At 47.0% G+C, this 25254-nt stretch overlaps 1 protein-coding gene across 4 annotated transcripts in view; it reads left to right on the top strand.

Moving 5' to 3' along the window:
- Positions 1–25254, top strand: part of ADD3 (adducin 3) — a 141655-nt gene that overhangs the window by 7630 nt on the left and 108771 nt on the right. The window contains exon 1 of one of the 4 annotated variants that reach the window (XM_063962642.1): positions 17322–17453. The exons of the other annotated variants lie outside the window; for them this stretch is intronic. The gene's annotated coding sequence lies outside the window, so the exon portion shown is untranslated. Of the gene's footprint in view, positions 1–17321; positions 17454–25254 lie in introns of those variants that run through there. 4 annotated transcript variants of the gene reach the window in all.

Here is a 25254-nt window from a genome sequence, read left to right as displayed (position 1 = left end):
GATTACACGTGATACACTGTATTTCCATCATTGCCTCTGCGGATAATAACAGGGTAAAATCGCGTCGGAGGTTTCTGCTGTGATACCGCCAGCTACATGTCAGCAATATGGGGGGGGGGGGGTCTGTATCTTGGGAAGGAAGTCGGTTCATGGACAGATACTCTGCTATGGCACAACAGTTTCCTCCTGGGAATTCTGATTGCAGAAATTCCAGGATAATTCTGCGGGAGTAGATGGGGAAACTGCAATTGCATAAGTGTCCATTTGTTATGGCAAAGCCTCATTTCCAGCTTAAACATAGTTCATGACGGTAACGGAGGTGGGTGCTGAGGGTGATTCTTCTCAAGAGATACCCACATGCAAACCCACCAAATACAATGCTGCTCATTGCAAAAGCAAACAATGTGGAATTCATTCTAATTACTTAATATCTTCACCATTACACTTAGGAATCTGCAGTAAGTGCAAAGGAATTTTATTTTTTCAATGTTTTAATAAATACATTCTGCAATGAGGAGAGAACGGTTCGTTAATGTACAGTATGTCCCTGATCTGCCACAGAAAGAAGATAAATCATCAGAGATCGCATGTAGACGATTAGGAATTTTGCATAATTAGAAAGAATGATTATTTCGTCGGCAGCCGTCCCAGGAATGTGCAATTAATTAAGTGTTTTGTTGTGAAGAGTCTCAAACATCCACAGTGACTGCTCGTCCTAAAATGCAGCCTGACTCAGTCATGAATGCAGCAGGCAATGTTATGATGCCAAACAATTAGGGATTTATCCGTAATCCAGGGCTCGAATCAAGGGAGACCTGATCGCTGGGCTGCTAACGTTGCTGTCCTGCGATCGGATAGTCGCCGCCCAAGGGGGAGTAGAAATTCGCCTGTGCAAGTGTGCGATCGCATGCGGGCAGCTGTAAATCCGTTCGCACCTCACTCAGTGTGCGCGCAGCCCAGGACTTACTCCTACAGTGTTAAAAGTACTTCCCGATTGAGTCAGGAGCTGACGTCACACACCCTCCCTGAAAACGCTTGGGAACGCCTGCGTTTTCCGGACACTCCCAGGAAACGGTCAGCTACCACCCGCAATCGGCTTCTTCCTGTCAGTCACCTTGCGAACGCCCATGCAAATGGAATTTTCGCACCATCCTGACGCTGACTGGCGAAGCCCTTTGTTGTTGTCCGACGCACATGTAAATTGCGGTGCTTATGCATGCGCAGTTATTACCTGATCGCCAGCTGTGCGAAAACACTCGGCAGTAATCAGGTCTGAATCGGGCCTTTGGTTGGTTAGGTTCCTCCCTCCCGGCAATGGCTGTGAAAACATATCTATGCTTTACAGTTGTGTATTTCACTTGGTGTTAATCACTACTGAGAGTAACCACTAGACCCAGGCTTCACTTTCATTTACTATGGTGGCGATACTTGGAAATTTCAATCCACATTGTAGGTCGCTGGCAGTATGTCCGCTGCGCTGCAACTTTGCTTGTAAAAGTTTATGTAACAAATAATGAATGTGCGTGCGTCCACCCTGACGCTAGCTGTACCTTCTACAAGTAAATAAGCCCCCAGCTGATTGGATGCAGGATTCATAACCTTTAATAACGCTCAAATCTCATCAGAACGTAATTGTTTGTGATGGGTCCACTTTCCCTAGTTACATAGCGGAGACAATTTGGTGTCTGGGCTCTGTAATTGTCCCTAATGATTTTAATAGAGTGAATGGAAGGGCAATTCCACGTAACAATAGGGGGACCCCTCCCCAGCCATCGCTATATTAGTAGAAGTTACCTGGGTGTGTCGCAGGCCGTACGGGCTGACTTGGTAACCCGATCAGAGCCGTATTATAGAAATATGCCTGTCATTAAAGTCTCTTATTCTGTGATTGCTCTTTGATCTGTATTTTTGGCAGGAATGCAAGTCTTGCAAATTACGCAGATTATGTAATTCAGTGTCGCTGAGCGTTTACACTCACCCTAGGCAATAATCTTTTGACATGTTGCTTGCGCAAGTTCTTTGTTGGCGGGGAGGGCGATTGGAGGGTCAGCTATGAGATACAGACATACTGTATAATACTTATGCTGCTTTGTGTTAATTATGTTTTGTTTTTTCTTTGAAGAGTAAACTAAGCCATTACTTCACATTGTCTATCAGTCTTAGTGGTTGCCACAAGGCACTGTAGCAGTCCAGGTTTTAAGGATATCCATGCTTCAGCGCAGATGGTTAAATCAAATTGACTGAGGTTCTGTACCTGTTATCAAATATGGCTATCCTTAAACCCTGCTCTGTTAGGGGGGCCTTGAGGACTGAATTTGGGAGCCACTGGTCTGTGTACTGCAGCATAGTATTCCTGAAATAGCCATCATAGTCTTCCACCCCTCTGCAACAGTCCATCATGCTATGAGGGTGGGGCTCCGGTATCTGAGCAAGCTGTTTTATTCTTTTCCACCATTATTAGTCTCCTTGGTTATGGAACTGGTGAATCAACGTCGGCCTTCAGCGTCGCAAATGGGAACTAACATTAGAGGCAAATCAAATCGTAGCGATGTGTGCGGAGTGCCACCGTAACAAATGGCACTCCGGACTAACGTCTTCACTTCTTTTCCCTAACAGTGGAGAAATGTCCATATTAAACAGTAATGGCGGTGTGTGCGGAGTGTTCATTCTAGCACCCTGCACCTAATCAGTGAGGGGGGCATATTAGCGATATATAACACTTTGCCCGACAAAATTAAAATATGCCCCCCTCTCATTAGGTGCAGTGTGCTAGTATGTACACTGTGTATGTGTGTGCGTATATATATATATATATATATATATATATATATTCGTTCCCAATGTTTACCCAGCTGGGTCATACATAAGGAGACCAGCACACCACCAAGTAGGAAAAAAAAAAAAAAAAACATTTAATATTTAAGCAGCATTATCAGGCCTTTTGAAAAAAAGTTATTGGTACTCTTCAAAGTTCGCTGAAAAGAGTCCATAATACATCATATCAGCCATCCCTACGGCCCGTTTCGGTTGTTACACCTTCTTCATGGGGTTAGCTGACCCCATGATGAAGGTGTAACAACCGAAACGGGCCATAGGGATGGCTGATATGATGTATTATGGACTCTTTTCAGCGAACTTTGATGAGTACCAATAACTTTTTTTCAAAAGGCCTGATAATGCTGCTTAAATATTAAATGTTTTTTTTTTTTTTTTTTTTCCTACTTGGTGGTGTGCTGGTCTCCTTATGTATGACCCAGCTGGGTAAACATTGGGAACGATTGTATTACTAGGAATTGACACGGCACCCCTGGATCTCATTTAAGTGTGTGCTTCATTTCTGGACTATATATATATATATATATATATATATATATATATATATATATATATATATATATATATATATATATATATATATATATATATATATATATATATTTCGGATCCATAAATATTGTCACACCTGAAATCTGCTCCAGACCTTTTACCTGCTTAACCCACTCCTGTCCATGAAATAGCTTTTGAGTCGATTGTCCCATTACTTTTGGTCCCTTAAAAAGTGGGAGGCACATATAGAAACTTGTGATTCCTACACCGTTCACCTGACTTGGATGTAAATACCCTCAAATTAAAGCGGAAAGTCTTTAGTTAAAGCACATCTTATTTGTTTCATTTCAAATCCATTGTGGTGGTGTATAGAGCCCAAAATATGAGCATTGTGTCGATGTCCCAATATTTCTGGACCTGACTGTATATAATGTGTTTGTGTACCATTTGGCATTCCTGTCCACGCTCAGATTAGCTCCCATCATTGCCCCATCCAGTTTCTGTCCCTGTTGCTAGACATTGACAGCCTGAACAGATGAGTTGGAATACTTCCAAGTGGGCACTGGGACATCTGTCGGACGGTGTCATTTAAATCCCATTTATAGAACGTGCACTAAAGGAAAATGTTATAAATAAAACAATATTATTGAATAATAATATAACTATACAGACATCTGTCTGTGTTCCCCCAAAGCGCTTGTATGCTTTAAAATCGTCCAGTTAATGTACATTCCCCTTGTGTCTGTAACACCGTCGCGGGGAAGGTACTGATAGGGCAGAGTACGAGGTTTGTGTGTTCCGTTTTTCCTTATAAACAGGCATTGTTGTTGGACACTTGTGCTGTGTGTGTGTGTGTGTGTGGTCTTAGATCACTTCCGAGTGAGGACCCCATATTGAATGAATTGTTTCGTTAGTTACGAATGCTGGTAAGAGGCATCAACTCTTCAGTAGGCAGTGATCACGTTTCAGCAGGTGATTTCAGGCATAATGCTATTTTGGTGTCCGTTATTATAGTAGGTTGTCACATTTCTCATTGATACAGGCAATATTGGGCACAAGTAAGCCGTTCCACGGTGTGTCCCAAGCAGCCATTTTTCCAAAGCCCCGCCTACTTATGTAAGCCTCAACCTGTATGGTGTGCCAGACGGGACTGTGCTGCCAATCAAGCATAATGATTCTAATTGTGTTCTATACTTTATCTGACATAGCAAGCCGTACGCGGCTCCAGAGTGTATGGAAAATTTGGGTTCACAGTGCGTGATCTTTTCGGTATCCAGTGTCTAGGTCAAATACTATTGGTTGACAGTAACTAGGTCGACAGGGTTTCTAGGTCGACATGTTCTAGGTCGACAGGTCAAAAGGTTGACATGAGTTTTTAGCTTTTTAAAAAAAAAACTTTTTCATACTTAACGATCCACGTGGACTATGATTGGGAATAGTAAAATTGCTTGAAGCATGGCGAGCGAAGCGCGCCATGTGAGGGGACATGGTGCACTAATTGGGGTTCCCGGTCAATGTACGGAGAAAACGACACACACACAAAAAACACATTAAAAACTCATGTCGACCTTTGACCTGTCGACCTAGACCTTGACAACCTACAGACCCAGTCGACCTAGCATCCTTGTCGACCAATAGCAGTCGACCTAGACACTGTCGACCCTCCATACCACACCTGATCATTTCTGCCCATACATTTAATGTTACGACAACCCTACTTATGAAATGGCATATCTTCTTTGTGATGTGGATCAGTGATCCCGACCTTCAGGGCTTAGCTTTATTCTGCACGTGGAAAATGCGAACGCAGGGCGTATACCTCCATAACAGTGACCGTATACATTTGTCTCTAGTGTGGGTATTTTGGCACTCTGCCTTGTCCTCTGTACACCCTGACAGTATGTTTGAGGTCAGTAGGAGCTGTTCTGTGTATGGAGATTGAGCTGAAGGTGGAGGAGCCGCATTATCTAGATTCCACCCGCTGTGAGAATATCCAGATGAGAGATGGGGAGGGGAGAGGTGTTTGTGGAATTTGACAGCTGATAGTGCTGCTCTACATTTGCTTCACGACCCCCCCACCCCAAGGTGTAAAATATCCCCCCATCTACATGGTATAATCCAGAAATAAAAATAAACTTTTTTTTTGTAGGATAAATTCCACCCCTATCAGTACTGATCACTCCCCCAGAGCTGACACTCAGAACGTGGCTCCGTCTCACCTTATCAATAGCTTGCAGTCCGGGCTGTACCCACTCTGAGCAGCAGAGGCGACGGGCTGTGGTTTGGCTGGCAGTTGTGGTTCCTTCTCTGAAAACCTCACCCGACATTTCAAAAGTCTGTTGCAGCCGGATTCGTGTCTAAATGTGCGTCATGTAGCTGGTTGTGGAGTGGGGAGATATTTATATTAAACATCTCTTGGATAGTGTCGACATTATCCCCTGTGTAGTTCCTGGGTGACTGGCACGTTACAGATATGTGATAAGAATATTGGAGTAATCTCTATGTAACATGGAGGTAGTTTATGTACTTGCGCTGCAGAAGTTGCACAGACCGCACTCAGCGCTGCAGAAGTTGCTGACTCTTGATGGTCTGTAATATCACCCTATAAGAGGTATATAGTGACCAGGAGTGCTTAGTCTAGTACAATATATAATACGATCTGTAATACCTTTTTTAGATTGTTCAGTTTATAGTGACCGATCCTCGCGTCTGGAGTGACTGATGATGGGTGTTGTCATCGTTCTACATTTGGATCTCACCTGTGCGCCATTTTCTGGAAAGCAGAATGCGTATTTGTGTTGTTTGTTCCCAGCTGATGTCTGCACTGGGCCTGTCGCCCGCTTCTCCTCTGCATATATCTGACGGAAACATAAATTGGTAAAATGACTAGTAGGCTGGAGATATCGCTTATCACACAGAGCACACGTGGCTCCTGGCGGTTGTGCCGGGAGATGTTACCCCAGCCGCTCTTTCTTCAAAGTTCCGAAAGCCGGCGTGGCGGCAGACATCCCTGACCCATTCAATGGTTATTGTGTAAAAGCTGTTACGTGCGTTACTTGTCCAGGCAATTCCCCACGGTTCTGAGAACCGCAGCCTATCCATTCACTAGGAACTGAGGCACAAGGCACGGTACTGACAGCTATATTGCGAGCGTGACCATTATGAGAATGCAGTCTGTCCATTCACATGAGCTGAGGCAGGCAGGCATTTTGAGCATGCAGCTTTTCAGTTCATTAGTATCCAGTGTTAGGCAGGAATTGACGACGCTACTGATTGGGTTCTGCGCACAGGTGACTTAATTAGCACCTCAGTTCAATTGGACATAATTTCCTGTCCAAGAGGAATTGCCCGGCAGCATTATGAGGTATTTTTTTTTTGGGGGGGGGGGGGGGGGGCAGGGCGTGAGCAGCATGCCATTGTGTACTATTGTTCTGTATGTGCAGGCCGTTTTGCACTAGTGTTCTGGATGTGCAGGCCGTTGTGCACTAGTGTTCTGGATGTGCAGACGGTTGTGCACTAGTGTTCTGGGTGTGCAAACCGTTGTGCACTAGTGTTCTGGGTGTGCAGGCCGTTGTGCACTAGTGTTCTGGGTGTGCAGGCCGTTGTGCACTAGTGTTCTGGATGTGCAGGCCGTTGTGCACTAGTGTTCTGGATGTGCAGGCCGTTGTGCACTAGTGTTCTGGATGTGCAGGCCGTTGTGCACTAGTGTTCTGGATGCGCAGGCCGTTGTGCACTAGTGTTCTGGATGCGCAGGCCGTTGTGCACTAGTGTTCTGGATGCGCAGGCCGTTGTGCACTAGTGTTCTGGATGTGCAGGCCGTTGTGCACTAGTGTTCTGGATGTGCAGGCCGTTGTGCACTAGTGTTCTGGATGTGCAGGCCGTTGTGCACTAGTGTTCTGGATGTGCAGGCCGTTGTGCACTAGTGTTCTGGAAGTGCAGGCCGTTGTGCACTAGTGTTCTGGATGTGCAGGCCGTTGTGCACTAGTGTTCTGGATGTGCAGGCCGTTGTGCACTAGTGTTCTGGATGTGCAGGCCGTTGTGCACTAGTGTTCTGGATGTGCAGGCCGTTGTGCACTAGTGTTCTGGATGTGCAGGCCGTTGTGCACTAGTGTTCTGGATGTGCAGGCCGTTGTGCACTAGTGTTCTGGAAGTGCAGGCCGTTGTGCACTAGTGTTCTGGATGTGCAGGCCGTTGTGCACTAGTGTTCTGGATGTGCAGGCCGTTGTGCACTAGTGTTCTGGATGTGTAACTGGCCCATTAGTGGTGATGTGTAGGCCTCTATGCTGTCTGACGGGCTCCAGGTAGGGGTACGGATTATAGAATCGCCCCTAAGTAGGTAGACAGTCATTAGGTCCGCCACTATTGGTCGACGTGGCAAATGTTGAATGCTGAAAAGGTTGACAGTGTAAAAAGTCGACACGTACGAGGAGCCGCCATGCTTCGGGCCAGGTGCCTCGCTCTGCTGCCGCTGCTCGCGGCACTGGTTACTTTTCCCAATCGTAATCCACATGGATGATAAAGTATAAAAAAGTTTTGAAAAAACTAAAAAGCTGTGTCGACCATATGTGTGTTGACCTTTTGTACCTGTCGACCATAAGCACCGTAGACCGCTTACATGTCAACCGAATTTTCATGTTGACCTTTTGTCCATGTCTCTTATTAGTGGTCAATGTATTGACTCGCCCTAATTAAGGCTGACCTATGATCTGGATGCTCCAGGTAGGAGAGGCGTAAGCTGCGTGCCTGCCTGGAGAGCAGGGCGGGCCGGGTCCGAGGCAGACGAGACCTGTGGAGGTGGGTACCCCTGGCCGGGATCCTCCTTACAGCAGGGGTGGCTATGTGCGGTAAGCATGTCTGTTTCTCACAATGCCCCCCGATGGCTGATGCCAGTATAGTCTTCTGGAAGTTGGGTCAGCCCTGGGTGCCAGATGTAGTGACTCCCAGCGGTGCAAGTTGGTTGGTACGGCGTACCCTTAAGAATTTAGCGGTGGGTACGCCATACCCACGCCGACGGGCCGACGCTCACTCCCTCTGCTGCTCACCGGCGCCGCTTCTTGAGGGGAGGATTGCGCAGCATTCGCTCTCCTGCCCCTCAGTGTCTTTCTTCAAGTCAGCGCCGATCCGTGAGCCAATCAAAGCTCGTGGATCGGCAGCCATCGCTGCCGGACCGCGAGCTTTGATTGGCTCACGGATGGCGCAGAATTGAAGGAAGACAATGACACCCGCACCGACTGAGGGGCAGGACAGGCGCAGGCTGCACTCTCCTTCCCTCACACACACACAGGATCAAGACACCAGCAGCAGCAGTGAGCAGCAGGGAAAGGGGGCATGTATATCTGGCACTGGGGGCATATCTGGCACTGGGGGGACATGTATATCTGGCACTCTGGGGGCATTTGTGTATCTGCCCCTCCCCCCATATGTGTATCACGCCCCAATTTTCATTGGCCATGCCCCATGTGGCATTTGGCCACACCCATTTTTTGGCGCGCGCCTTCGACGCGCGCGCACACAGTGCCTATAACACATTTTTTTTCTACTTGCACCACTGGTGTCTCCCCAACTGTCAGCTGGGCGGTGTAAGAAGAATACCAGGTGGGGGCACCCATGAAATAGTCCCTGGGGAGAGCACTCCACCCCACCAATCTAAAACCTTACAGAAAATAAAAAAAAAACAGCATTGAGTAAAACTGTCCTGGTGTATGAGATAAATGAGCATTTAATGCAGCGGTCACATCACGCCCATGATCTCCCTGTAAACCATTTCCATATTTGAATTTCTTTAGAAAAAAATTCTGGTTTAATATGTTGGTAAATAAAGGCAGTAAAACTGCTGTAACCTACACTGCTGGTAAGAGGAGCATCTTATTGATGTGCGTGACAGTCTCAGAGAAATATGGCAGCGTGCAGTAAGAAACAGCTGAATGATTTTTCAGAGAAAACTGTTCTGTGGGTATTGAAGCACTGATGGCACAATACCGTTCACTCTTCCCCATCACATACACACGTTTGTTACGGATTGTAGGGGGCCCACATTAATACTTTGGTTTTCCAGCGCTGTGCTTGTGTATATATACATATGCATATACACTGTAATTTATTATCGGTTTGATCTGTGGCTGACCCCATGTTAGCAGTAAATGTTTATTGTGTCCTAATTGTGGAGAGCAGCTTTATAATCACATTGGAAACTACAGAAGAGGTTGCTGACGTAACGCGATGCGGACACGTAATTAAAAACAAATAGAGTATGTTGCTTTTAGGTCATTTATAGAGGCTGAGTTTCCTGTCATTATGTGGGAAGCGCGGGTTCTGCGATCATCTGCATCCTGAGAATAATGTATGTGAGCAATTATATACATGTACAGACTGGTGGGAAGCTGGACTGGAAGGAGCAGGCTCATTTATACCGTAATCTTCTATATGTCATTATACTTCGCATAATCCGGACTCTAGGTCCACACCCATTGGTCGACAGTGGGTAGGTCGACACAGCCATTGGGTCGACATGAAAAAAGGTCGACACAAGTTTTTCACAATTTTTTGGGGCTTTTTCATACTTTACGATCCACGTGGACTACGATTGGGAACGGTAACCCGTGCCGAGCGCAGCGGTAGTTGAGTGAGGCAACCTGCCCGCAGCATGGCGGGCGAAATGAGCCATGCAAGGGGACGCGGTGCACTAATTGGGGTTCCCGGTCACTTGACGGAGAGAACGACGCACACAAAAAAAAACTCATGTCAACCTTTTTTCATGTCGACCTAATGGCCATGTTGACCTATTTCTAGTGTCGACCTACCCACTGTCGACCAATGGGTGTCGACCTTGAGTCCCATACCCATTGTATATACAGTATTTCTCTATCGTCCTAGTGGATGCTGGGGTTCCTGAAAGGACCATGGGGAATAGCGGCTCCGCAGGAGACGGGGCACAAAAGTAAAGCTTTCCGATCAGGTGGTGTGCACTGGCTCCTCCCCCTATGACCCTCCTCCAAGCCAGTTAGATTTTTGTGCCCGGCCGAGAAGGGTGCAATCTAGGTGGCTCTCCTAAAGAGCTGCTTAGAAAAGTTTAGCTTAGGTTTTTTATTTTACAGTGAGTCCTGCTGGCAACAGGATCACTGCAACGAGGGACTTAGGGGAGAAGAAGTGAACTCACCTGCGTGCAGGATGGATTGGCTTCTTGGCTACTGGACATCAGCTCCAGAGGGACGATCACAGGTACAGCCTGGATGGTCACCGGAGCCTTGCCGCCGGCCCCCTTGCAGATGCTGAAGTAAGAAGAGGTCCAGAATCGGCGGCAGAAGACTCCTCAGTCTTCTAAAGGTAGCGCACAGCACTGCAGCTGTGCGCCATTTTCCTCTCAGCACACTTCACACGGCAGTCACTGAGGGTGCAGGGCGCTGGGAGGGGGGCGCCCTGGGAGGCAAATGAATACCTATTTTGGCTAAAAATACCTCACATATAGCCTCCGGAGGCTATATGGAGATATTTAACCCCTGCCAGAATCCGTTAAGAGCGGGAGACGAGGCCGCCGAAAAAGGGGCGGGGCCTATCTCCTCAGCACACAGCGCCATTTTCCCTCACAGAAAGGCTGGAGGGAAGGCTCCCAGGCTCTCCCCTGCACTGCACTACAGAAACAGGGTTAAAACAGAGAGGGGGGGCACTAATTTGGCGTTAGAAATATATAAAAAAGATGCTATAAGGGAAAACACTTATATAAGGTTGTCCCTATATAATTATAGCGTTTTTGGTGTGTGCTGGCAAACTCTCCCTCTGTCTCTCCAAAGGGCTAGTGGGTCCTGTCCTCTATCAGAGCATTCCCTGTGTGTGTGCTGTGTGTCGGTACGTGTGTGTCGACATGTAGGAGGACGATGTTGTGAGGAGGCGGAGCAATTGCCTGTAATGGTGATGTCACTCTCTAGGGAGTCGACACCGGAATGGATGGCTTATTTAGGGAATTACGTGATAATGTCAACACGCTGCAAGGTCGGTTGACGACATGAGACGGCCGACAAACAATTAGTACCGGTCCAGACGTCTCAAAAACACCGTCAGGGGTTTTTAAAACGCCCGTTTACTTTAGTCGGTCGACACAGACACAGACAGGGACACTGAATCCAGTGTCGACGGTGAATAAACAAACGTATTCCTTATTAGGGCCACACGTTAAAGGCAATGAAGGAGGTGTTACATATTTCTGATACTACAAGTACCACAAAAGAGGGTATTATGTGGGATGTGAAAAAACTACCATAGTTTTTCCTGAATCAGATAAATTAAATAAAGTGTGTGATGATGCGTGGGTTCCCCCCGATAGAAAATTATGGGCGGTATACCCTTTCCCGCCAGAAGTTAGGGCGCGTTGGGAAACACCCCTTAGGGTGGATAAGGCGCTCACACGCTTATCAAAACAAGTGGCGGTACCGTCTATAGATAGGGCCGTCCTCAAGGACCAGCTGACAGGAGGCTGGAAAATATCATAAAAAGTATATACACACATACTGGTGTTATACTGCGACCAGCGATCGCCTCAGTCTGGATGTGCAGAGCTGGGGTGGCTTGGTCGGATTCCCTGACTAAAAATATTGATACCCTTGACAGGGACAGTATTTTATTGACTATAGAGCATTTAAAGGATGCATTTCTATATATGCGAAATGCACAGAGTTGCACTCTGGCATCATGAGTAAATGCGATGTCCATAACTGCCAGAAGATGTTATGGACACGACAGTGGTCAGGTGATGCAGATTCCAAACGGCACAAAGGTGTATTGCCGTATAAAGGAAGAGGAGTTATTTGGGGTCGGTCCATCGGACCTGGTGGCCACGGCAACTGCTGGAAAATCCACCGTTTTTTACCCTAAGTCACATCTCTGCAGAAAAAGACACCGTCTTTTCAGCCTCAGTCCTTTCGTCCCTATAAGATCATATCTGCCCAGGGATAGAGGAAAGGGAAGAAGACTGCAGCAGGCAGCCCATTCCCAGGAACAGAAGCGTTCCACCGCTTCTGACAAGTTCTCAGCATGGCGCTGAGACCGTACAGGACCCCTGGATCCTACAAGTAGTATCCCAGGGGTACAGATTGGAATGTCGAGACGTTTCCCCTTCGCAGGCTCCTGAAGTCTGCTTTACCAAGGTCTCCCTCCGACAAGGAGGCAGTATGGGAAAAAATTCACAAGCTGTATTCCCAGCAGGTGATAATTAAATTACCCCTCCTACTACAAGAAAAGGGGTATTATTCCACACTATATTGTGGTACTGAAGCCAGAAGGCTAGGTGAGACTTAGTCTAAAAAAAAATAAATAAAAAAAAAAAAAAAAAAAATTTTTTTTGAACACTTACAAAGGTTCAAATCAAGATGGAGTCACTCAGAGCAGTGATAACGAACCAGGAAGAAGGGGACTATATAGTGTCCCGGGACATCAGGGATGCTTACCTCTATGTCCCAAATTTGCCCTTCTCACTAAGGGTACCTCAGGTTCGTGGTGCAGAACTGTCACTATCAGTTTCAGACGCTGCCGTTTGGATTGTCCACGGCACCCCGGGTCTTTACCAAGGTAATGGCCGAAATGATGATTCTTCTTCGAAGAAAAGGCGTCTTAATTATCCCTTACTTGGACGATCTCCTGATAAGGGCATAGTCCAGGGAACAGTTGGAGGTCGGAGTAGCACTATCTCGGATACTGCTACAACAGCACGGGTGGATTCTAAATATTCCAAAATCGCAGCTGATCCCGACGACACGTCTGCTGTGCCTAGGGATGATTCTGGACACAGTCCAGAAAAAGGTGTTTCTCCCGGAAGAGAGAGCCAGGGAGTTATCCGAGCTAGTCAGGAACCTCCTAAAAACAGTGCATCATTGCACAAGGGTCCTGGTAAAAATGGTGGCTTCCTACGAAGCAATTCCATTCGGCAGATTTCACGCAAGAACTTTTCAGTGGGATCTGCTGGACAAATGGTCTGGATCGCATCTTCAGATGCATCAGCGGATAACCCTATATCCAAGGAGGTGTCTCTCCTGTGGTGGTTATAGAGTGCTCATCTTCTAGAGGGCCGCAGATTCGGCATTCAGGATTGGATGCTGGTGACCACGGAGCCCAGCCCGAGAGGCTGGGGAGCAGTCACACAAGGAAAAAATTTCCAGGGAGTGTGATCAAGTCTGGAGACTTTTCTCCACATAAATATACTGGAGCTAAGGGTAAATTTATAATGCTCTAAGCTTAGCAAGACCTCTGCTTCAAGGTCAGCCGGTATTGATCCAGTGGGAAAAACATCACGGCAGTCGCCCACGTAAACAGACAGGGCGACACAAGAAGCAGGAGGGCAATGGCAAAAACTGCAAGGACTTTTCGCTGGGCGGAAAATCATGTGATAGCACTGTCAGCAGTGTTTCATCCCGGGAATGGAAACTGGGAAGCAGACTTCCTCAGCAGGCACGACCTCCACCCGGGAGAGTGGAAACTTCATCGGGAAGTTTTTTCCACATGATTGTAAACCGTTGGGAAATACCAAAGGTGGACATGATGGCGTCCCGTCTGAACAAAAAACGGGACAGGTATTGCGCCAGGTCAAGAGACCCTCAGGCAATAGCTGTGGACGTTCTGGTAACACCGTGGGTGTACCAGTCGGTGTATGTGTTCCCTCCTCTGCTTCTCATACCTAAGGTGCTGAGAATTATAAGACGTAGAGGAGTAAGAACTATACTCATGGCTCCGGATTGGCCAAGAAGGACTTGGTACCCGGAACTTCAAGAGATGCTTACAGAGGTCTTATGGCCTCTGCCGCTAAGAAGGGACTTGCTTCAGCAAGTACCATGTCTGTTCCAAGACTTACCGCAGCTGCGTTTGTCGGCATGGCGGTGGAAAGCCAGATCCTAAGGGAAAAAGGCATTCCGGAAGAGGTCATTCCTACCCTGGTCAAAGCCAGAAAGGAGGTGACCGCACAACATTATCACCACATGTGGCGAAAATATGTTGCGTGGTGTGAGGCCAGGAAGGCCCCACAAAGAAATTTCAACTCGGTCGTTTCCTGCATTTCCTGCAAACAGGAGTGTCTATGGGCCTCAAATTGGGGTCCATTAAGGTTCAAATTTCGGCCCTGTCGATTTTCTTCCAGAAAGAATTGGCTTCAGTTCCTGAAGTCCAGAAGTTTGTCAAGGGAGTATTGCATATACAACCCCCTTTTGTGCCTCCAGTGGCACTGTGGGATCTCAACGTAGTTCTGGGATTCCTCAAATCACATTGGTTTAAAACCAGTCAAATCTGTGGATTTGAAGCATCTCACATGAAAAGTGACCATGCTCTTGGCCCTGGCCTGGACCAGGCGAGTGTCAAATTGGTGTTTTTTTTCTCAAAAAAGCCCATATCTGTTTGTCCATTCGGACAGGGCAGAGCTGCGGACTCGTCCCCAGTTCTCTCCCTAAGGTGGTGTCAGTGTTTCACCTGAACCAGCTTATTGTGGTGCCTTGCACCTACTAGGGACTTGGAGGACTCCAAGTTGCTAGATGTTGTCAGGGCCCTGAAAATATGTTCCAGGACGGCTGGAGTCAGGAAAACTGACTTGCTGTTATCCTGTATGCACCCAACAAACTGGGTGCTCTTGCTTCTAAGCAGACTATTGCTAGTTGGATGTGTAATACAATTCAGCTTGCACATTCTGTGGCAGGCCTGCCACAGCCAAAATATGTAAATGCCCATTCCACAAGGAAGGTGGGCTCATCTTGGGCGGCTGCCCGAGGGGTCTCGGCTTTACAACTTTGCCGAGCAGCTACTTGGTCAGGGGCAAACACGTTTGCTAAATTCTACAAATTTGATACCCTGGCTAAGGAGGACCTGGAGTTCTCTCATTCGGTGCTGCAGAGTCATCCGCACTCTCCCGCCCGTTTGGGAGCTTTGGTATAATCCCCATGGTCCTTTCAGGAACCCCAGCATCCACTAGGACGATAGAGAAAATAAGAATTTACTTACCGATAATTCTATTTCTCGGAGTCCGTAGTGGATGCTGGGCGCCCATCCCAAGTGCGGATTATCTGCAATACTTGTACATAGTTACAAAAATCGGGTTATTATTGTTGTGAGCCATCTTTTCAGAGGCTCCGCTGTTATCATACTGTTAACTGGGTTTAGATCACAAGTTGTACGGTGTGATTGGTGTGGCTGGTATGAGTCTTACCCGGGATTCAAAATTCCTCCCTTATTGTGTACGCTCGTCCGGGCACAGTACCTAACTGGCTTGGAGGAGGGTCATAGGGGGAGGAGCCAGTGCACACCACCTGATCGGAAAGCTTTACTTTTGTGCCCCGTCTCCTGCGGAGCCGCTATTCCCCATGGTCCTTTCAGGAACCCCAGCATCCACTACGGACTCCGAGAAATAGAATTATCGGTAAGTAAATTCTTATTATTTATCTGGATTGATGGCTGTTCCGTCTGTTCCCGTCGTCACAGACACTAGGGAATCATCTATGGGACGCCGAATATCTGAGGCACAACCTTTATGTGAGATTGTAGATTGTGACAGCACTGAGTCATGAGGCCCTGCATACCTCATACCTCAGTAGTGTGGCTTGTTCCTGGAGATCTGGTGGGCTGGATCATCCACATGACGCTTATTATGGTATAAGCTACGGATTAGCATTCCTTCTAGTTTATACAACCGGATCTGCACTCTCCTCCTTATGTTTTAACCTCGCTTTCCTCGGTGACCCGATGGTAAAACATGCGTCGTGTTTGTTTCAAATCAAATGGAAAAGAAAATATGTATAAAAAAAAAAAAGTAAAATCGAGCTTAATATAGCGAGGTTGTAAAAACTTGATAGATAGCAATCAGATTGTCCAACCGGATTGGTCACTGGCCGCCCCTAGGCTGTTGTGTTGGGAATAGATTGTGTTGGGTAGATGCAGCTCCCGCACAATGAGACCTGGCACCTTGTGTGCAGCTGTCTGGTTATCAGTTCCCAGTTGTTTGCTCTGTTCCTTTATTCTGTTTGTTCTGGGATTGAGGACTCCCTGTGTCACGGTGAACTCTGATAGACCGACCTACCTGACAGGACCTTCTAATGTACGCACAGGTCATATATAGCATCTGCCTAATACATTGTGAATGACAGAGAAAGGAGGCGGTTGGAAATATTTCTGTTATCCTTGATGTGAAGGGTTAAATGCTAGTAGGCGTATACTACAGGTGCTGTAAATGTTCCTTACAATTCTCGCTGGGTTTAAACTAAAGCCTCTTTTTGTTTGCGGCCAATACGGTTAGTCCTCCCAATTACTTGTATGTGTGCAGCACAGTGTTACGGTCTGTGTGTGTATATGTATATATTACATCTTTGTGTACTGTGGTCTGATGGAGTTGAGCCCAAGTCCGGTAACGGAGTGTTCTGTGTATACGTACAGCACATCCTCCGGTGAGTAGGTGTAATGGGGCTTCTGCAGGTAGCACCTGACTGAGCAATGGCTGATTCTGGGCTACGGAGGATTACACCTGTTTGCATACAGATCCCTGGGACCAAGTATAGGCAATTTTTAGTGTGCACTGATGATGGAGTCAGCTATGAAACCAAGTGTATGGAGAGGAGTGGCACATACGCAGTGATGCGCACATTGCGCTCCTGCGAACACAATGTGGGAGCGATTATGTCCGCCTTGCGGAATGTTAGGGACCCACCTGATGAGGTCACCTGGCCGTGGTAGATGGGCCCGTATTGTTTGCCAAAATTATGCCAAGAAACTCAATTTTACTACATGTTAAATTGCATATTCCGTTCTGATTCTGGGTATAGCAATAGGTGAAACGTGAGAGTTCTTGTAAGTGACGCAAATACTGTAAAACGAATCTGTCCTTGAATTTTGGAAACCTTTAAGGTTATGTTGCATAATTTAGAAGTTGCGTGTTACATGCTGCCATACCAATGAAAACGTTAATTCTGTGGCTCATTCAAAGATCCCTGGTTGTTGCATGCACCGCCACACTAAAGAGCACATTTCATGTATTACAGTACAGAAAACCTTGCCATAAACCTCCCGAGACTCCCAACAGGACCCCATGCGCAGTTCAAGCTGTCCCTAAACGTCCAACTTTTGTTTTTTCCTGACTATGGTGAATGGAAACCCATCGCTAGCAATTAACGGTAATTGGTTCATTGCTAATTAAAGCATAAAAGCAAATGTTTGACAGTGGAGCTCGGTAAGATATTGCTCGTGTTGCGGATGTGCTGCTGAACCTGCGGGGTCCAGATGGCTGGAATAACCACGTTCCGCACTCCTCTGTTTAAAGCACACCAGCCAGGTGTCGGTGCCCCTCCCATATGCGAATAGCAAGACCATGGGGGAGGAGCATCGACACCTATTCAGTGTAATGCACTTTGATACATTGTGGCACCTGGTGAGTTCCCTCCATTAGTTGTGCCCGGGTTCTGCAGAATTCCTGTACAATATCACAATGATCTGTCACTAGTAACTTTGTAGGTAGAGAAAGTGATCACAGTGTGCTGCACAGACCTGCTGAACGTCCCCAGGCGATGACCTTTTCCCCGCTGTGATAACATCAATCTTATGGTCAGCTGATAAAACCGTTTCCTTTGTTAAGTCGTTATCTTATTGTTCCATGCAGATAGGGTCGTATACGGATTTGTTGTTTGTTCCATAGACTGAAGCCAGTCCTGACTGTCACCACATGCATTGAGGTTTATTTACCGACGGATGATAATATTCCTCTGGGGCTGGTGAATCATTGGGGGTAGAATTAGGGAACTATTGCACTGGAACCCATTCTGTACAGCGTTATCTCTCTCTAAGCTTTGATAAATCTCCCCCAATGAAATTACGGAACCGCATGTTGACGTGAGTTTATCTTGTCTGAACAGCTGGCAATCCGTTTCTTGTACTCACAAGGACCTAGAGTAAAAGTTGAGGACAAGAGTGAAACCTGTTCCTCCAGTTTCTGTGGTGGTGACATCACATCTGCTGAAAGGTCTCCAAACAGGTTTCCCCACTTCAAAGGCCAGCACTCTGGAACTTGAGAATCTGCCAGCACAAATACAGGGGGATGGCCCTGGAGCAGCCAGCTGTGACCCCATGCTCAACTCTTGCAGCCCTTCTTCTAGGTGTGAGAGCTGCGGTGCAGTCTGGCACACCAATGGTTAATTCCAGGGAGGAAGTACAGGGCTAACCCCCCCCCACCCCCTCCCTATGTGTTGGTAAGCATGTTCAAGTTTCCACATTACACAAACAGGAGCCAGATGTGCGTGATTTCATTTTCCTGGTGCAGATCACCACTGACGGGTTGACCACTTTGCCGCAAGATTTCTGGCCAGTGGCGGTGCCATGAAACGGTCAAACCTTGCGTCTGACACTAATGTGTTTTTTTGAGGAATATAGGGGTCAATTCAATTCAGCAACAGTTGAATAGTGCCGGGAGTTAGCTCCCGTCGCTATTCAATTCAGCTCAAGTTAAGTCGGCGAAGGCCCGTTCTCGCGGACTTAACAGTTTGAATTGTCGGGAGAACGGGCATTCTCTGACTTAACTCCCCGCCGCGATGCCGATTCCCGACAGAATCAGCCTTGCGGCAGCACTTTTGTCGGATTTCCTCTCTCATCCCCCGGGGGTGAGAGAAGAATTCCCGACAATTGGTGTCACTTGTCGCTGTATTGAATAGCGCCGGCGCTATTCAAGTGTCGCTGAATTTAATCGTCCCCATTGTGTTTAGCAAACATTTATACCTAAGGGGAATAATAGGCAAATATCATTAATGTTCCCCTTTGGGATTTTTTCTTTATTAGCAAACACCAAAACAATTGAAGATATCGGGGAGATTCAATAGACTGTCCGATAATGACTTCTGTGATGCGTTGTGTATTAAGGAATAAGTCATCTTTTTATTTTTAGTAATTTTTTTTTAGGTATTGATATATCCTTAATGTCAGTGTGAGATGAGGTGTGCGGTTATAATTATTAGGTGATGGGGGCATGACAGACTTTAGACTGGAATCCAATTGTGTTTGGGCTCCCGCAGTTCCCGTCTAAAGTGAGGGGAGCTATTCAATTGTTTTGTGCCAATGGACGCAAGTTCTGGGGGCTTCCATTATTTTTGCTTTCTCCCTCCTGAGGTGGTGAGCGGAAATCCACCCAAACTCAGCACGCCCAGTACTTTGCAAATGGTTTGCCACTTTATGGGGGGTATTCAATTGTTTGAAGTGTCAGTTGGGTGTCTGCTTTGTCCTGTCTAATAGGAAAAAACAGACACCCAGCTGACTTTTCAAACATTTGAATTCCCCCCTTTATGTCTGAACCCGGTGCATTTGGATGATAAGCAGTTGACACCTGCGCCCATTTGCAGAGCGATTTGAATATCTCCCGTCGGGAACCATTGCTTACATGCACTCAAAAAGACCTGCATTCCCCCCTTAGAGGTCAGTATGGGTTGTTTCTAGTTCCTTCTGTCATTGCCTACACGTTAATGGCCACTCAGTCTTTTAATGGAATATTTAAGTTCCGGGAACCCAATTGGTATTCTGCTCACGGCCTTCGTTCCTGACCCTGCAAACCATTTAGCTTTTTATGGAACATGGTCTTTAAAGGTCACATGTAAGCTGAAGGTTCTTTGTCATGTGACCGTTTCCGCAGGTTATCAGCCTTTCCATCATCCGTATGGACAGCGGTGAAGAAATGAGGCTGGTTTGGAGGCACACGTGCGCCAGTGTACTTATCTGAGCGAGAGCTTCGTATTTGCATCCCTTCTGTGGAATTAGCCAGCTATTAGCTTTGGTTGGTTGTTAGTTTTTGGTTACAGTTTTGTTTTTCATGCTTATTATTGAGCTGAATGCTCTTCTGTCTCCTAAATGAAGCAAACGTTGTGATATTTTTTGCATTTTTAAGTGCGTTCCACCGGTGCACAGGCACCTGCTTGAACATTTATTTATTTTTGCCTGTGATAACTGCGTGTGATCAGCCTTTACACCGCTAGTGACACCTGTAGCCAATCGGAGCATTTGGAAGTTAGCAGGACATGGCCAACTCGTAGCCAATCGGAGCATTAGAACACTAAAAGGACTGCACAGAACTGTAGCCAATCAGGACATTTGAAAGTTAGGACGACTTGACCAGCATGCCAGAGCATCAGAAAAGCTGGAGGACTCTGCCAACCTGTAGCCAATCAGGAATGTAGAACATTTGGCCGGCGCAGTGTTCTCATTGGTGTACCTTACCGGTTAAGCCTCTGTCGGTGGGCCAGTTGGAGCCTGATGCTGTCCGTTGGGTGCTCTGGATGGATAACTGGATCATCTTATAAATTGGTAATAAATATTACTATATCACTTGTATGAACAGATGCCATTTCCGTTGAGCTTTTGGGTCAGTATTGTTCTGCGCCATTGCTGTGTGGTGGTTGCATACCGACATCGGGATCCCGGCGGGGAGGGGCGAGTGGAAATAGTCCCTGTTGGTCGGCATGCTGACCATCGGGATAGTGAGGGGTCGGGATGGTGGAGGAGGTCATGTGACTGTCTGTCTCCCAACCGCCGGTCACATGAATACCACCCGTTGGATTACGTGTAGCCATCTTTGATATGTTTTTCCAAATTTCACGCTACAGGCTGTCTTATGGTCCTGTGTACAGTGGGGATGCAGTTAAAATGCCGGCTGTCGGGATCCCGGCACTTGGAATCCCAACGCCGGAATCGCTGACAATGTCGGGAGACAGACGCCGGAGTCCGACAGCCGTCATCCCGAGCGTAAGTATAGCCGGTGTGTTAGGGCTAGGGCCCTGGAGGAGAAGGGTGTTAGGTTTAGGTGCCTCCGGGGAGGCTTAGGGTCTTGGACCCACAGGGGGAGGGCTAGGGTTAGGCTGTAGGGCAGGGCGGGTTAGGTTTAGGCACCACCGGGGGAGGGGGGGGGGGGGGAGGTTAGAGTTAGGCACTAATGGGGGGTGGGGGGGGGGGTTAGGCTGCGGGAACGGAGGGTTAGGGGGTAGGGGAGGAACATACCTCCCTCCTGTTGGGATTTCAAATATCAGGATGCTGGCGTTGGTATTGTGGATTCCGGCATCCTGTCCACCGGGAAGTCCTACTTATCCCCAAGGAACTGAGATACTGTCTGTTAGTAGGGACTGATCTGTACATGAGAGCGTTATCCTGCATTAATAATAACAGAGGAGCTGTACACGCCTTGGAGTGGGTGGTGGGCTCTCTTTATTTATCATGTCTGAGGAGAACATACATATGGGGCCTAGTCCTACAGCCGGGTGTTTACCCTCCAGCTAAACGTGATCTGCTTTCCCAGTGAGCATTAAAGAGAAGAGGGACCTCCACGCCGCTCGCAGCAGGTCAGAGATGATGAATGTCCCCCCTCAGGAAGTCCATTCTATGCGTCATTTCATTTCTCCACTTGACTTGTGGACGGTGTTATTATAGGATCCCTGAAGGTTAGTCCAGTTCTGGTGATAAATAGTTGCCTCATATATCTTGAAGTGTATACCGCTCGTTAAACGGCTCCTAATATAATGCCGCTACTTGTTATATCTTCCAGATAGTAAAGAGCTTAGGACATAGAACACAATCCTTTCCGATGAGTTTATATCATTGTCTTCACGGACAGTCAAACTGAAATCTGAACTAACAAATGACTCTAAACTCATGAGGAAATGGTATATTCTTGTTATATGAATGGCGCCATCCGGTGTATTATAATAATTGTCCAGGTCTTGTACCAGCGTTTTAACCACAGGTTATTCTCTAGAACAGAGGTGGGAAATGTCCAGCACACCACCTGTTGTAGAACTACAGATCCTAGCATGCCCCACCGCTGTTTTGCGGTTCGGGCAAAATCTGTGTCCAGGCATTTTGTGATCAGTAGTTTCACAGCAGCTGCCAGAAGTTGCCTACCGTGCTATTGATGGTAAGCGGTTACACGTAGCGCCCTCTCTACCCTCTGTCTCCCGTCTGTGCCACCGTCAACGAGTGCACTTGTTCTGTTTTATTTGTATGTTGTTGTTGTGATTTAAAAGAGAAAATCATATATTTATATTTATCTGCCACAATAGTTCCTGATACTTCAGAGTTCGTCAATATCTGTTTTATTGCCATATCATATCCCTGATAACTGATAGATGTTGTGTCATATTGTATTGTATACACATGTATAGTAGGATACATTTTGCCACAACGTCAGTCAGTTGTCAGGAATATGATTTGTCAGCAGAACAGAAGAGGTTATTTGTGTAGATTATATATAGACAGTCCTGTTGCCACTGCAGGGAGATACAAGGGTAATAAAAGTAACTGACTACTGTTTCCTGTCTGCTGTGCGCTCAGGAGTAAATGGTGAAGAATCCGCTGCGCTGGGTTACACAGTACAGCAGATTTTCCTCCTTGCAGAGTGGAACACACTAGATTACTCTATTTCTTCATATTGCACAGTTTAGAGGGAGCCACTGTCTCTGTGTGTAACTATGAAACAAGGATCAGGTTCTTTATATGTGGGTTAGCTGTATGATCACTAGGGGCCTTCACTTAGAAAATGGATACAACACAGAACCTTATTAGAAAGTGGCCGTGCACGTAACTTTCCAATAGAGTGCTAGAGTGTAAGCTCTCAAAATCAGGGTGCTCTCTATGCAAGCGTTTGCATCTTCTGCAACAGTCATGCCTGTTATAATATGTGATTGAAATAAAGAAATTGTACGACTGTAGAATATTGGGGCATCATACGGTAATTGATAATCGCCCTCTTGCTCTATGAGATGAGTTGAAGGATGGGAGGAGTAGCGCTCAATAGGGGCTTTCCATGCAAGGGGGATAAAGCTATGGAGAGGGCTTTTAAAATGGACTATTTTACATCTGTGATATAGCGCCCCGTTACTGACTGGTGTATATAATGAGCTTAAGAGAGGAAGAACAAAGTATCCGCATGCAAAACTGTGACACTTGCACTTCCGAGCCCCCATCCCCGGTGTTTGGGAGAAGACTGAATGTGGCGATCTGAGCCAGCTGGCAGGAGGTAGAATGGACACTTTGTTGGAAATACGCGATTTCCTCCATACGCACCTGGCTCCCTTTCACCAGCGCTTCCAGATCCACTTCCTGCGGCCAACCTCTTAAAGACAAACCCTAGTAATAATTAAACACGTGAAAGGCCCGGGATTCAGTGAGACATGCATGCACCATTGCAGGTCGCAGAGTGCGTCCCTGGGGCTCAGGAATAATTGGCACATCAAATATTAATGTATGATCGATTGCTTAAAGGGACATTGGGGTCAATTCAATTCGGCAACTTAAGAATAGCGCCGGGAATTAGCTCCCGACGCTATTCAATTCAGCTGCTAGTGACCCGCAATTGTCGGGAATTCTTCTCTCATCCCCGGGGGATGAGAGAAGAAACCCGACAAAAGTGCTGCCTCGCGGCCGGCGCGAGGCTGATTCTGTCGGGAATCGGCATCGCCGCGGGTAGTTAAGTCGGAGAATGCCCGTTCTCCCGACAAAACTACCTGTTAAGTCGGCGAGAACGGGACATCGCCGACTTAACTGGAGCTGAATTGAATAGCGTCGGGAGCTAATTCCCGGCGCTATTCTTAAGTTGCCGAATAGAATCGACCCCATTGAAGCCCTATTGGTTTCTGTTTTACAGTGTTTCCAATCACTTGTGTTTATCAGTGGTGTTTCCATCGCTTGCAGAATTCTGACATATAATCGGTAAATCCAATGCAAGTGAGCGGAATACTGTAGACCTCAGCAGCCAGACTGTTGGATTACTCTGATTATAATGCAGGGTCTCGCCACCGGGGTGTAAGAAGTAACGGTGATGTCCTAGCACCCTCCACGCTGTGAGCTGGGGCACATTCCCGGGTGAAATGCTGCACTGAATTCCTAAGATGAGTTGCCCATTTAAACCTGGCAGAAATAGGGTGTGAATTCCAGCAGTCTATGTGAGAGAAAAGCAGTGTAACGTAATACGACTCTGCCTCTAACCCCAGTGCAGTCTGCTGTATATTTAAAGAGCAAATACCCTACATAAGACATGAATAGAAATCAAATGCAGCATTTTATTGGTTGATTACTCCATAACACACATGTCCCTCTTGCTCAGGGCTGTCTTACAGTATAGTAGGCCCTGGGCAAAGCAATTCACCCATTCATGAGAGCCAATAAAAAAAATAAAAAAAAATCATAACATGCCCCTCCAGCATCCATGCAGTGAATGGCTGTCCGCACTCTGATTGGTGTATAGCTCCAGCCATTCACCTATCAGCATCCATTCACTGTCTGCAGGCTGGGAGGCCGGTAGAGAATGCTGCCTGGTCACTCTGATTGTTTGACCACCACCCACTCCTGTCCAAAGGGCCCTACAAATGCGGGGCCCTGGGCAGCTGCCCAGTGTACCTGTATGTGAAGATGGCCCTGCTCATGCTCTGTCTCTCCTCTGTAGCAGGATGTCCTATATTAGGGAGGGAGAACTTACACAGTCAGTGACCTGCCATCTCCATTAGGGTAATGGGCAGGAACTCGGAGGCTGGCTGTCTCTCACAGAAGTCAGGGAGTACTCCAAAAATGTTCCTGAACCTCACGGACATTCCGGAAGAGTAGGGGAATTCTGTGAACAATGTGTTCGTGGTTCTTATCAGAATTATTTTTTTCTGGGTGGGATGGGGGGGTCATACTTTTACCAGTCCTGACATCTTTATCGTTGTTTCCGTTTGTATTGTTGTTGTGTTGCGTAAAGCAGGTACCGTATGTCATAAATTGCCCTTCCTGTGTAATATTACATCAGTCTTATCTCCTGACACTTAGTCAGTTTCACACTAGTACTGCTCCACCCCCCCCCCCCCCCCTGACAGCAGGAGCGGTGTATAGTGCCTCCTCACAGCAGGGCGCTATATAGTGCCTCCTCACACTGCCTCTTCTATCGTCACAGCAGGGCGATATATAGTGCCTCCTCAC

This window comes from Pseudophryne corroboree, chromosome 3 (assembly GCF_028390025.1).
Source record: "Pseudophryne corroboree isolate aPseCor3 chromosome 3, aPseCor3.hap2, whole genome shotgun sequence".
NCBI lineage: Eukaryota > Metazoa > Chordata > Amphibia > Anura > Myobatrachidae > Pseudophryne > Pseudophryne corroboree.
Note: the sequence above shows the minus strand (reverse complement) of the source record. Positions and strands in the feature narration are given on the sequence as shown.